This window comes from Leopardus geoffroyi, chromosome C3 (genome assembly GCF_018350155.1).
Source record: "Leopardus geoffroyi isolate Oge1 chromosome C3, O.geoffroyi_Oge1_pat1.0, whole genome shotgun sequence".
Lineage (NCBI taxonomy): Eukaryota > Metazoa > Chordata > Mammalia > Carnivora > Felidae > Leopardus > Leopardus geoffroyi.
This window is the reverse complement of record NC_059338.1, coordinates 105396000-105405336: the sequence shown is the minus strand read 5'-3', so window position 1 is coordinate 105405336 and position 9337 is coordinate 105396000.

The window sequence follows — 9337 nt, the reverse complement described above, 5'->3', positions numbered from 1 at the left end:
CACAACTGGTGGGAATGCAAATTGGTGCAACCAATTTGGAAAACAGGGTGGAGGTTCCTCAAAACATTAAAAATAGAATTACCATGTGATCCAAAGAAAATGACAACTCTAATTTGGAAAGATATACACCCTTATTTTATTGCAGCATTATTTACAATAGCCAAGATACAGAAGCAACCTCAGTGTCCATTGATAGATGAATGGAGAAAGACGTGAGATATAGATATAGATTAGATATAGCTATACAGATAGAATGGAATATTACTCAACCACAAAAAAGAATGAGATCTTGCCATTCACAACCACAAGGATGTACCTAAGAAGGTATAACGCTCAGTGAAAAAGAGACAGACAAATGCCATGATTTCACTCATGTGAAATTTAAGAAACAAAATAAACAACAAAAAAAAAGCTGAACAAGAACACAGACTCTTAAATACAGAGAACAAACTGGTGGTTGCCAGAGGGGAGGTGGGTTGGGGGGGGTGGTGGGTAAAATGGATAAAGGGGATTGAGAGTACACTTACGGTGAGTACTGAGTACTGCACAGAATTGAGTTGTTATATCGTACGCCTGAAACTGATACAGCGCTGTTAATTATACTTCAATTAAAAAATACTCAAAATGCATAAAACACATGGGATTACAAATGAAACCAATTACACTGAAACTCAGTTATCACACTGTATTTTGAAAATCAAACGTCTACTATCACAACCAATGTGCTTCTTCCACAAATGCATTAAAGAACGAGATCTAGTGACAGGCCCTGACGTTAGAGTAGCAATAAACACAAATGACATTTGGAGACATCCCCCAAACCCTAATGTGACATGCAAACGTCTGTGATTTCTTCTGGTGACAAAGTCACAGATCCCATGACTATCATGATCACTGCCTACAGTCAGAATGGAAGGAAAGTTCAGTTTTAGGTAGAGCCTCATGAAAATAAAGATATCGTTTTTGCCCACTCACGTGCGTGGATCCCCTGAGTTCTATCCATAACCTTTAGAATGTTAAGAGTTTCTGTCCTGTAGCAAAAGTCAAAAGCCCCAGTGCCCACGGGGGCCAGACAGGTGGCATCACGAAACAGTATGGAATGGCTGTGAACTTGGCGTCCAGGAGAATACACCCTCCTTCTAGGGGGAGCAAGACCGCTCAGCTCCTCGTCCCGCCCATCTTCACATTTTTAAGAGACAAACACCAAGTTTTATGTGAGTTCTCCTAATTTTTAAGTGCTAGCAAAAATATCCACACTTTAAAGTATACTTTGGGGGCCAAGTATAACATAGCTGTTGGCCAGATGCATACTGGAGATGCTGAATTATGGATCCCTGCTGCTGGGGTCCTTCGTGGGGCCGGGCCTCACCCTCCAGGTCTACAGTCTTCCATAAGAAAATAAGGGATCAGGGGCGCCTGGGTGGCTCAGTCGCTTAAGCGGCCGACTTCGGCTCAGGTCATGATCTCGCAGTCCATGAGTTCGAGCCCCGCATCGGGCTCTGTGCTGACAGCTCAGAGCCTAGAGCCTGCTTCGGATTCTGTGTCTCCCCCTCTCTGACCCTCCCCCGTTCATGCTCTGTCTCTATCTCAAAAATAAATAAACATTAAAAAAAGAAGAGAAAGGAAAGAAAAGAAGGGATCGTATGTACCCCACAGCTCTGGTCTAAAAGTGTACTTACTAGGCAATAACCCCAATCCACAGTAAAGTACCACATTAAAGCTAGCAATTGTCAACTGCCACCTCCCCGCCCCCCGCCACCCCCCCAGGGACCGACAGTGTCAGAGCTATGTTTTCATGTGCACTCCTCTACCACGGGAACCCTACCACAGGAGCTGGTTTGGAACCAGAAGCTCTGAGTTTCAGTCTTAGCTCTGCCACTGATCAGACTAGTGACCTTGAGAAGTCATGACTCTCTTTCAACCCCTACGGGCTCTCCTCTACAAAATGGTTTAAGGGGTTAGTGGCACATCCCATGTTGTAGGTTGCTGTCCACATGCAAGGAGTACTGGTCATTTCTGCCCAATTTCTTTTTGTTCTCCGCTCCGGTCGGCTGGGTCCCTGTGAGGTGAGGGTGTAAGAAATGAGGGAAGCCGTGTTTGTCCCAAAATGTAGCATAATGGACAATATCTGTCAAATGCCTAAAGCAAGAGTATACCAACGCAAGGCAAGGCAATAGCCTGACTTATTCAAACGATAATCACTCTGGAAAGGTCCAGGGATTGGGCAATTACCTCGATTTTTTTTCCAGCGGCACCAGAATCCGGGTGTTTTGTAGATTTAAGAGGGGAAGGGAGAGAAACTGCAGACTTGAGGGATGCTGGTTGCTTTCATCTTGCACACACTGTGTTAGGCTGGCTCCCGGGGGTCTCACTCTCATTTTCACATAGAGCAAAGGGATGCTCTGAGCTGCTCAGCAGCAGGTTCTCAGGGGCTGGGCTGTGATGGGAGCTGGGAAATGAGACTGGGTAAGATTCCTGCCACCACACTGTCACATCAGAGCTTTTTAAAAAAAAAAAAAAAAAAAAAAAAAGAAGAAGAAGAAGAAGGCCCTGTGGTTCTGTGGGAGTTTTGCCTGCATTTTCCGGGTAATTGCCTTGCCTCCGCCCTCTGTGAGCTGGGCTGTGGCAGGCGCTCAGGCTGGGGGAGGTGGCCAGCATCTGAGCCTCCTTCCCTGAAGTCAGGGGCAGGGCTGCCTGGGACCGGATAGGGGACCCGCATCCGCCTTCAGGGCAGCGTATGAGAATGAACTAGGGCCCTAGGGAAGCGGGGTCACAGGGGCACAATCCATCCCAGAGGCACAGAGGGAAACCAGGAGCCACTGCTGGCAGAGGAAACTTCCACGAGCCACCCACAGGAGGCAGATCCAGTAAAGACTGAGGGCCGGTGTTCTGAAGGCAGAAAGCTGGGGTTGAGTCCCAGCTGTGCCCTTGGGTAGCTTGAACTTACGCAGGTACTTAAATCTCTCTGCACCTCTGAGCACCAATCTGCCTCACGGTTTGTGGTGAAGATCAACAAATTGATTCAGGGAAAGCATTGAGAGTGGCCGAAAGGAAAACAGGGAACAAAACAAAACAAAACTGTTGTTTCTTCTACACTCACAGAATACTTCTGACACCCAACGGGTGGGGATTTTCCAACCGTTCGGACATCCACTGGGTGTCCTGTACTTCTATTCTGACACTAACTGCCCCGAGTTAGGGTTGAGGCTCCTGTCCCACAACAACGCACCCCTCCCCCCACTTCAGATGCCACTGATGAGTCCCAGGCTGTTACCTGTACTCTGACCAACTGCCTAGAAATGGGGCTCCCCCAACCCCGTCTTTGGGTTTGTTATAATGGCTTAAAAAAAAAAAAAAAAAAAAAAAACAAACTCAGGGAAACACCTATTTATTTACATTTACCAGTTTATTATGAGCAATGATGAACAGCCAGATAAAGAGGTGCCTAGGGGCGAGCTATGGGAGAAGGAATGTGGAGTTTCCATGCCTGCTCAGTGCTCACCGCCCTCCCAGCACCCCATGTGTTCGCCAGCCCAGAAGCTCTCCAAACCCCACGCTGTAGGGATTTTTATGGAGGCTTCATCACGTAGGCATGCTCATTATTAATTAAATCTCTAGCCCCTGTCCACTCCCCAGAAGATGAAGGGTGGGACTGGAAGCTCCAAGCTTTAATCAGGCTTGGTCTTTCTGGTGACCAGCCCTGATCCAGGAGCCCACCAAGAGCTGTCCCATCAGAGCAAAAGATATTCCTGACACCCCGGAAATCTCAAGGGATCCAGGAACTCTGTGTAAAAATACTCCTGTAACTCCCGTCACTCTACCAGGGATTTAGGAGCTCTGTGTCAGGAACCGGGGTCGAAGACCAAATATTACAACAAAAGATGCCTCCAGCACCCCTCGCCCTCTGGACGTCCTACTCTGTACCAGGAACTGAGGACAAAGACCAAACAGATTTCTTAGTGCACCACAGTGGCCCATGCAAAGGGCTTAACAAATGGTAGCTCTTGTTATCCGAGCAGAGGCATCCCTTGCGGTCTCTAATGAGGCCCATGGAGACATCCCTGCAAAAACCTGGGAGATGCTTGTGTTCCTGGTACCCTATTTGGAACCTGGTAAACCTTTACTTGTCCGTAAAGACTCGGTTCAAGTGACACCTCCTCTGTGACGCCCCTTTCCCATGCTTATTTATAAATGCATTTTACTTATTTATTTCACGCTTATCATTTTTTAATTTATTGAAGTTTATTTATTTATTTTGAAAGAGAGAGAGAGACAGAGAGAGACAAAGAGCGTGGGGCAGGGGCAGAGAGACAGAGGGAGAGAGAATCCCAAGCAGCCTCTGCACGGTCAGTGAGAAGCCCAATGCGGGGCCGATCCCAGGAATGATGAGCTCATGACCTGAGCCGACATGAAGAGTCAGCTGCTTAACTGACTGAGCCACCCAGGTGCCCCTATTTTATTTTATTTTATTTTATTTTATTTTATTTTATTTTATTTTTTATTTTTTAAAATTTACATCCAAATTAGCTAGCATGTAGTGCAACAATGATTTCAGGAGTAGATTCCTTAGGGCCCCTTACCCAGTTAGCCAATCCCCCCTCCCACAACCCCTGCAGTAACCCTCAGTTTGTTCTCCATATTTATGAGTCTCATCTGTTTTGTCCCCCTCCCTGTTTTTATACTATTTTTGTTTCCCTTCCCTTATGTTCATCTGTTTTGTCTCTTAAAGGCCTCATATGAGTGAAGTCGTATGATTTTTGTCTTTCTCTCACTGACTAATTTCACTTAGCATAATACCGTCTAGTTCCATCCACGTAGTTGTAAATGGCAAGATTTCATTCTTTTTGATTGCCGAGTAATACTCCATTGTATATAAATGCCACATCTTCTTTGCCTATTCATCCATCAGTGGACATCTGGGCTCTTTCCATACTTTGGCTATTGCCGATAGTGCTGCTATAAACATGGGGGTGCACGTGTCCCTTCGAAACAGCACACCTGTATCCCGTGGATAAATGCCTCGTAGTGCAATGGTTGGGTCCTAGGGTAGTTCTATTTTTAGTTATTTGAGGAACCTCCATACTGTTTTCCAGAGTGGCTGCACCAGCTTGCACTCCCACAGGTGTGCCTATTTTTACATTATTAAGTGATCACTCTATGCTAGGATCTATGCTGAGCACTCCCCATATGGTCTCATGCAGAGGCAGACTCAGGTTTTGTGGGCCCTGACACTTAAACAACTTAGGAGGCCTTCTTTTTAAAAGGGAGTGAAAAATTATCCCCCAAAATGACCTTGTGAACAAATAGCTAGGGCTTTGGAAGGAGCCTGGGCAAGTAAGGGCCTTGACGTTCAAGCTTTGTCAGATTCACAGTAAACTCCTCTCTAGTCTCATGTAAACCCCACAGTAGTCAAGTGAAGTTGGTAAGAATTGTCCCCATAAGTATCTCCGTATCCAGATGTTGACAGGGAGACTCAGAGAGAAGAAGTCATTTGCCTAAGACGGTGCCCATGGTCACTGTACCACACCGGCATTCCCTGCTGTCCCGGATGGGCTGGGACTGTCATCAGTCTCATCCCCTCCATTGCAGGGCTCACCCTGTGAAAACATGACACTGTAAACAGGAGTTGCCCAGCTGTCTCCACTATAATGTCAGTGTTTGCATGGGGGGAGGGGTGGTCCATAGAAGGCACTCAAAGGCATGTTGAATAAATGCACACACTCTACCTTCTCTGTTTTGTGCCCTTGGTCTCCACCAACTAATCTGTTTCATGCTCATGGGTTCCCAGCCCTACCTTAATGTTTTGGATAGAGTTTCTAGGGAGCAGGGGGGGCGGGGTGGGGAGAAAGGGAGAAAGAAAAGAAAGAAACCTTCCTATAGGGCCTAACAGGGCTCTAGAAGAAGATAGTCAATTTATACATTCAATAACTGTTTCTTAGGTACTGTTCTAAATAAATATCCCTGCCTCCAAGAAGACTGCATACTACTGAGGAGAAATACACTGTAACAAAATAAATAATATCATAGCCTGGCAGATGCTGATAAGTGCTATGGAAAAAAATAAGGCAGGAAAGGAGATCAGGTTTGCTGGGGGAAGGAGGGTGTGTGGGAGGTCCTCATGCAGAAAGTGACACATGAGAAAGCTCTGAAGACGGTGAGAGAGGGAGTCATGTGGCCATCTGGGGAAAGGCCTTCCCAGCAGAAGGAACCACCAATGCAAAGGCCCTGAGGCAGGAGCATGCCTAATGAGTGAGAGGAATAACAAAAAGGCCTATTGTGAGTGAGGGGAAAATAGCAAGAGAGGGATCAGTAAGGTGACAGGGACCAGATGAGATAGGTACTGCGGGCCATCATGAAGAATTTGGACCATACTCAAAGAGAGATGGGAGACTGACTTTTATTTTGGAAGGATCCCTCCATCTGCCAAGTTGAGAAGAAACTATAGAAGGCAAGCCTTGAACCGGGGAGACCAGTTAGAGACTATTCCAAGAATTCAGGTGGGAGATGGCTGCAATGAGGACAGGTTTGGTGGCTGTGGAAGATGAGAAGTGGTGGCCTGTTTCCAGGTGATTTTGAAGACAATGACAACAGGAGGTAGGATGTGATGGAAAGAGTGGAATAAGTATGACTCTGAGATCTCTGGCCTAAGGAACTGGAAACGTGGGGAAGTCTAGGGGAGGCGAAGCTTTTGGGGATAAGATTAGGATATGAGATTTGGACACGTGAAGCTTGAGATGGTTTTTGAAGTCAAGTAGGCAGCTGGATACATGAGATTTGCATCGGGGGAGACCAGGTAGAGAAATAAAATTGGGAGTTGTCCACATATGGTTAGCATTCAAGGTCATGAGCATGAGTGAGACCACCAAGGGACTGTGGACAGAGAAGGGGGCCACGGTCTGACCTCTGGGGCTTGCCAGTGCTGGGTCAGGGAGAAGGCGCAAACCCCCAGGTCACAGGGACACCCGGAGAGCGCGGTATCCTAGAAGCCAAGGAAAGACAGGGTTTCCAGGAGGAGGGAGTGATTATCTGGACTCAGTGCGGCTGCTGAGTCTGGTAGATGAGAGGAATGATCACTGAATTAACAACACGAAGATCTTCGGTGACTTTGTCAGTAGAAGTTACTACAGAGCGGTGGGGAAGGAAGGTGGCCTGGGGTGGTCTGAGAGAGAAGCAGAGAGAGACCCTGTGGAGAGCAGGTACAGACCACTCCCAAGGAGTTTTGCTATGAAGGGGGATGAAGAAACGGACAAGAGCTGGTGGGAGAAGTGAGGTCAGGAGAAGTTTCCTGAGGATGGGGAAGTAAGGGTATGTTTCCACGGCGGTGGGAACCACATAGTAAGGAAGTGATGATGCAGGAGAGGAACAGAGAATTTGGGAGCGAAGGGCTCCAGTGGGCACAGGGTGACGATGGGGGCACAGTGGGAGCATTAGCCTAGGAGGGGAACACCCAGACTGGCAGACAAGAAGAATGGAGTTCTGGACCCTTATGCCAAGTGAGGGAAGACAGGGAGTTGGGGTGTAGGAAGGAACTGAAGAAGGCCGGGTATGGGGTGTGGCCATGAGGCAGACAGCAGGAATGGTGAGAAGGTGATGGCTTCAGAAGATCCGGGTCCTGATGGGGCAGGAGAATTGTTGGAGATTGTGGAAGACCCTTAGCTGGTCCCCAATCCATTCTTTCCTTCCTCCATAACTATAGAGTCCTGCTGTGCACATTCCTGCCCAGGGAAAAACCCTATTTCCCAGCCTCCCTTGCAGCTAGGTATAGCCATGTGACTAAGTTCTGGCAACAGAGGATGACAGCAGTGAAGCGTGCAAGTTCCATATTGCTTGCACAGAAGGAATTTGTTTGTCCTGCACCTGTACCCTTCTCCCTTTCTGGAATGTTGACAAGCGGTGGCCTAGCTCCCAGCAACAGCAAGAGCAAAGCACGAGGCAGGGCTGCTTGGGTTTGTTTTTTTTTTGCTTGTTTTTTGTTTTTTGTTTTTTTGTGCCTCGGACCCCTCTGGCTGTCTGGAGAAGTCAATGGATGCTTCTCAGAAGAATGTTCTTAAATTCATAGAAAAAAATCATAAGATTACAAAGGAAAACAGCTATATTGAAATACTGTTGAAATATTAAAGATTCGGCCTAATAGTACATATTACTAACTACCCTGCTTTCAAAGTAATGGCAATCAGTATAAGTGGGATTTCCCAACATCTACAACAACTAAACGTGATACAAAAATATCTGTGCTTTCTGTCAGAGACGAGGTCGCAGGTACCACCAACACTCCTGTGTTTGTGGCCTGATGTCATGATGGAAAGAAATGCTAATTTTCAGGTACACCATGGTGGAAATCAAGAAGTGATGTTTTCTCATGCAAGTTCAGACAGCCCCCGAATTCTAGCCAGCCCTGGTTGGAGCCCAGGTTTAGAATATCAGTCTCTGGGGATGGTAGAACCACAAGCCTGAAAACCCGCCTTCAGGAATGACTGCTTGAGGCCGAGCCACGCCAGCAAGGTGGGGGAGGGGGCGGGGGGGGGGCCGGCTGCTCTTTGAGGTAAAGTCCTGCCTCATTTACACAACCGTCTGTTGGGGGCTTTTTGTTACAGCAACTTAACCTGCACCCTAACAGAGAGGCGGAGGGTGACTAAACAATTTTCAATGCACAGCTGCATGAGTCAGTTGATTGCCTTGTCCCAAAGCAACCTGAAACCCAGCTGAGGGCCTCCGGACTCCCCGGCCTGGGAACGCAGCGAGTCCTTTTCATTTCGCCATGCACCTCCTCAAGCCCAGACGTGGGCCGCCTCACGTCCCACCCCCATCTGGGCCTCAGCAAAGTCCACCTGTTTCCTGTTCTTGGCCTGGACAGGCTGTGCCCTGGCCTCACCCGCCGTGACTGGCTGACAAAAGAGCAGCTGTTGCTCGCTCCCCCCCACCTCCTCCACCCCCTCCCTCCCTCCCAGGCACGGACACACCCCGCCAGACCTCGGCAGATCCCTGACTACAGTTAGCAGGAATGTGGGCGGAGGACTCGGGTTGGTTGGGGCTGGGACTGCTGGCAGGACCTCAGGACTCCGAGAGGGTCTGAACTGGGGCTGACTGCGCAGCTGGAGCAGCAGAAATGCCCTTAAAAAGGGAAAGGAGAGAGATGCCAAGGAGAGAGCTGATGCCTGTGCCAGGAGCTTAGAAATCTCAAGAGGTGGGCAGAGGGATCGAAGTCAACAATCATAATGGCAGGGGCTATCGTCGATTGAACACCTACTAACGGTCAGGACTGTTCTGGTGCTTTCCACAAGTGGCCTCTTTTAACCCTCACAAGTATTTACTGCACTTTACATCTGGGCAAACTGAG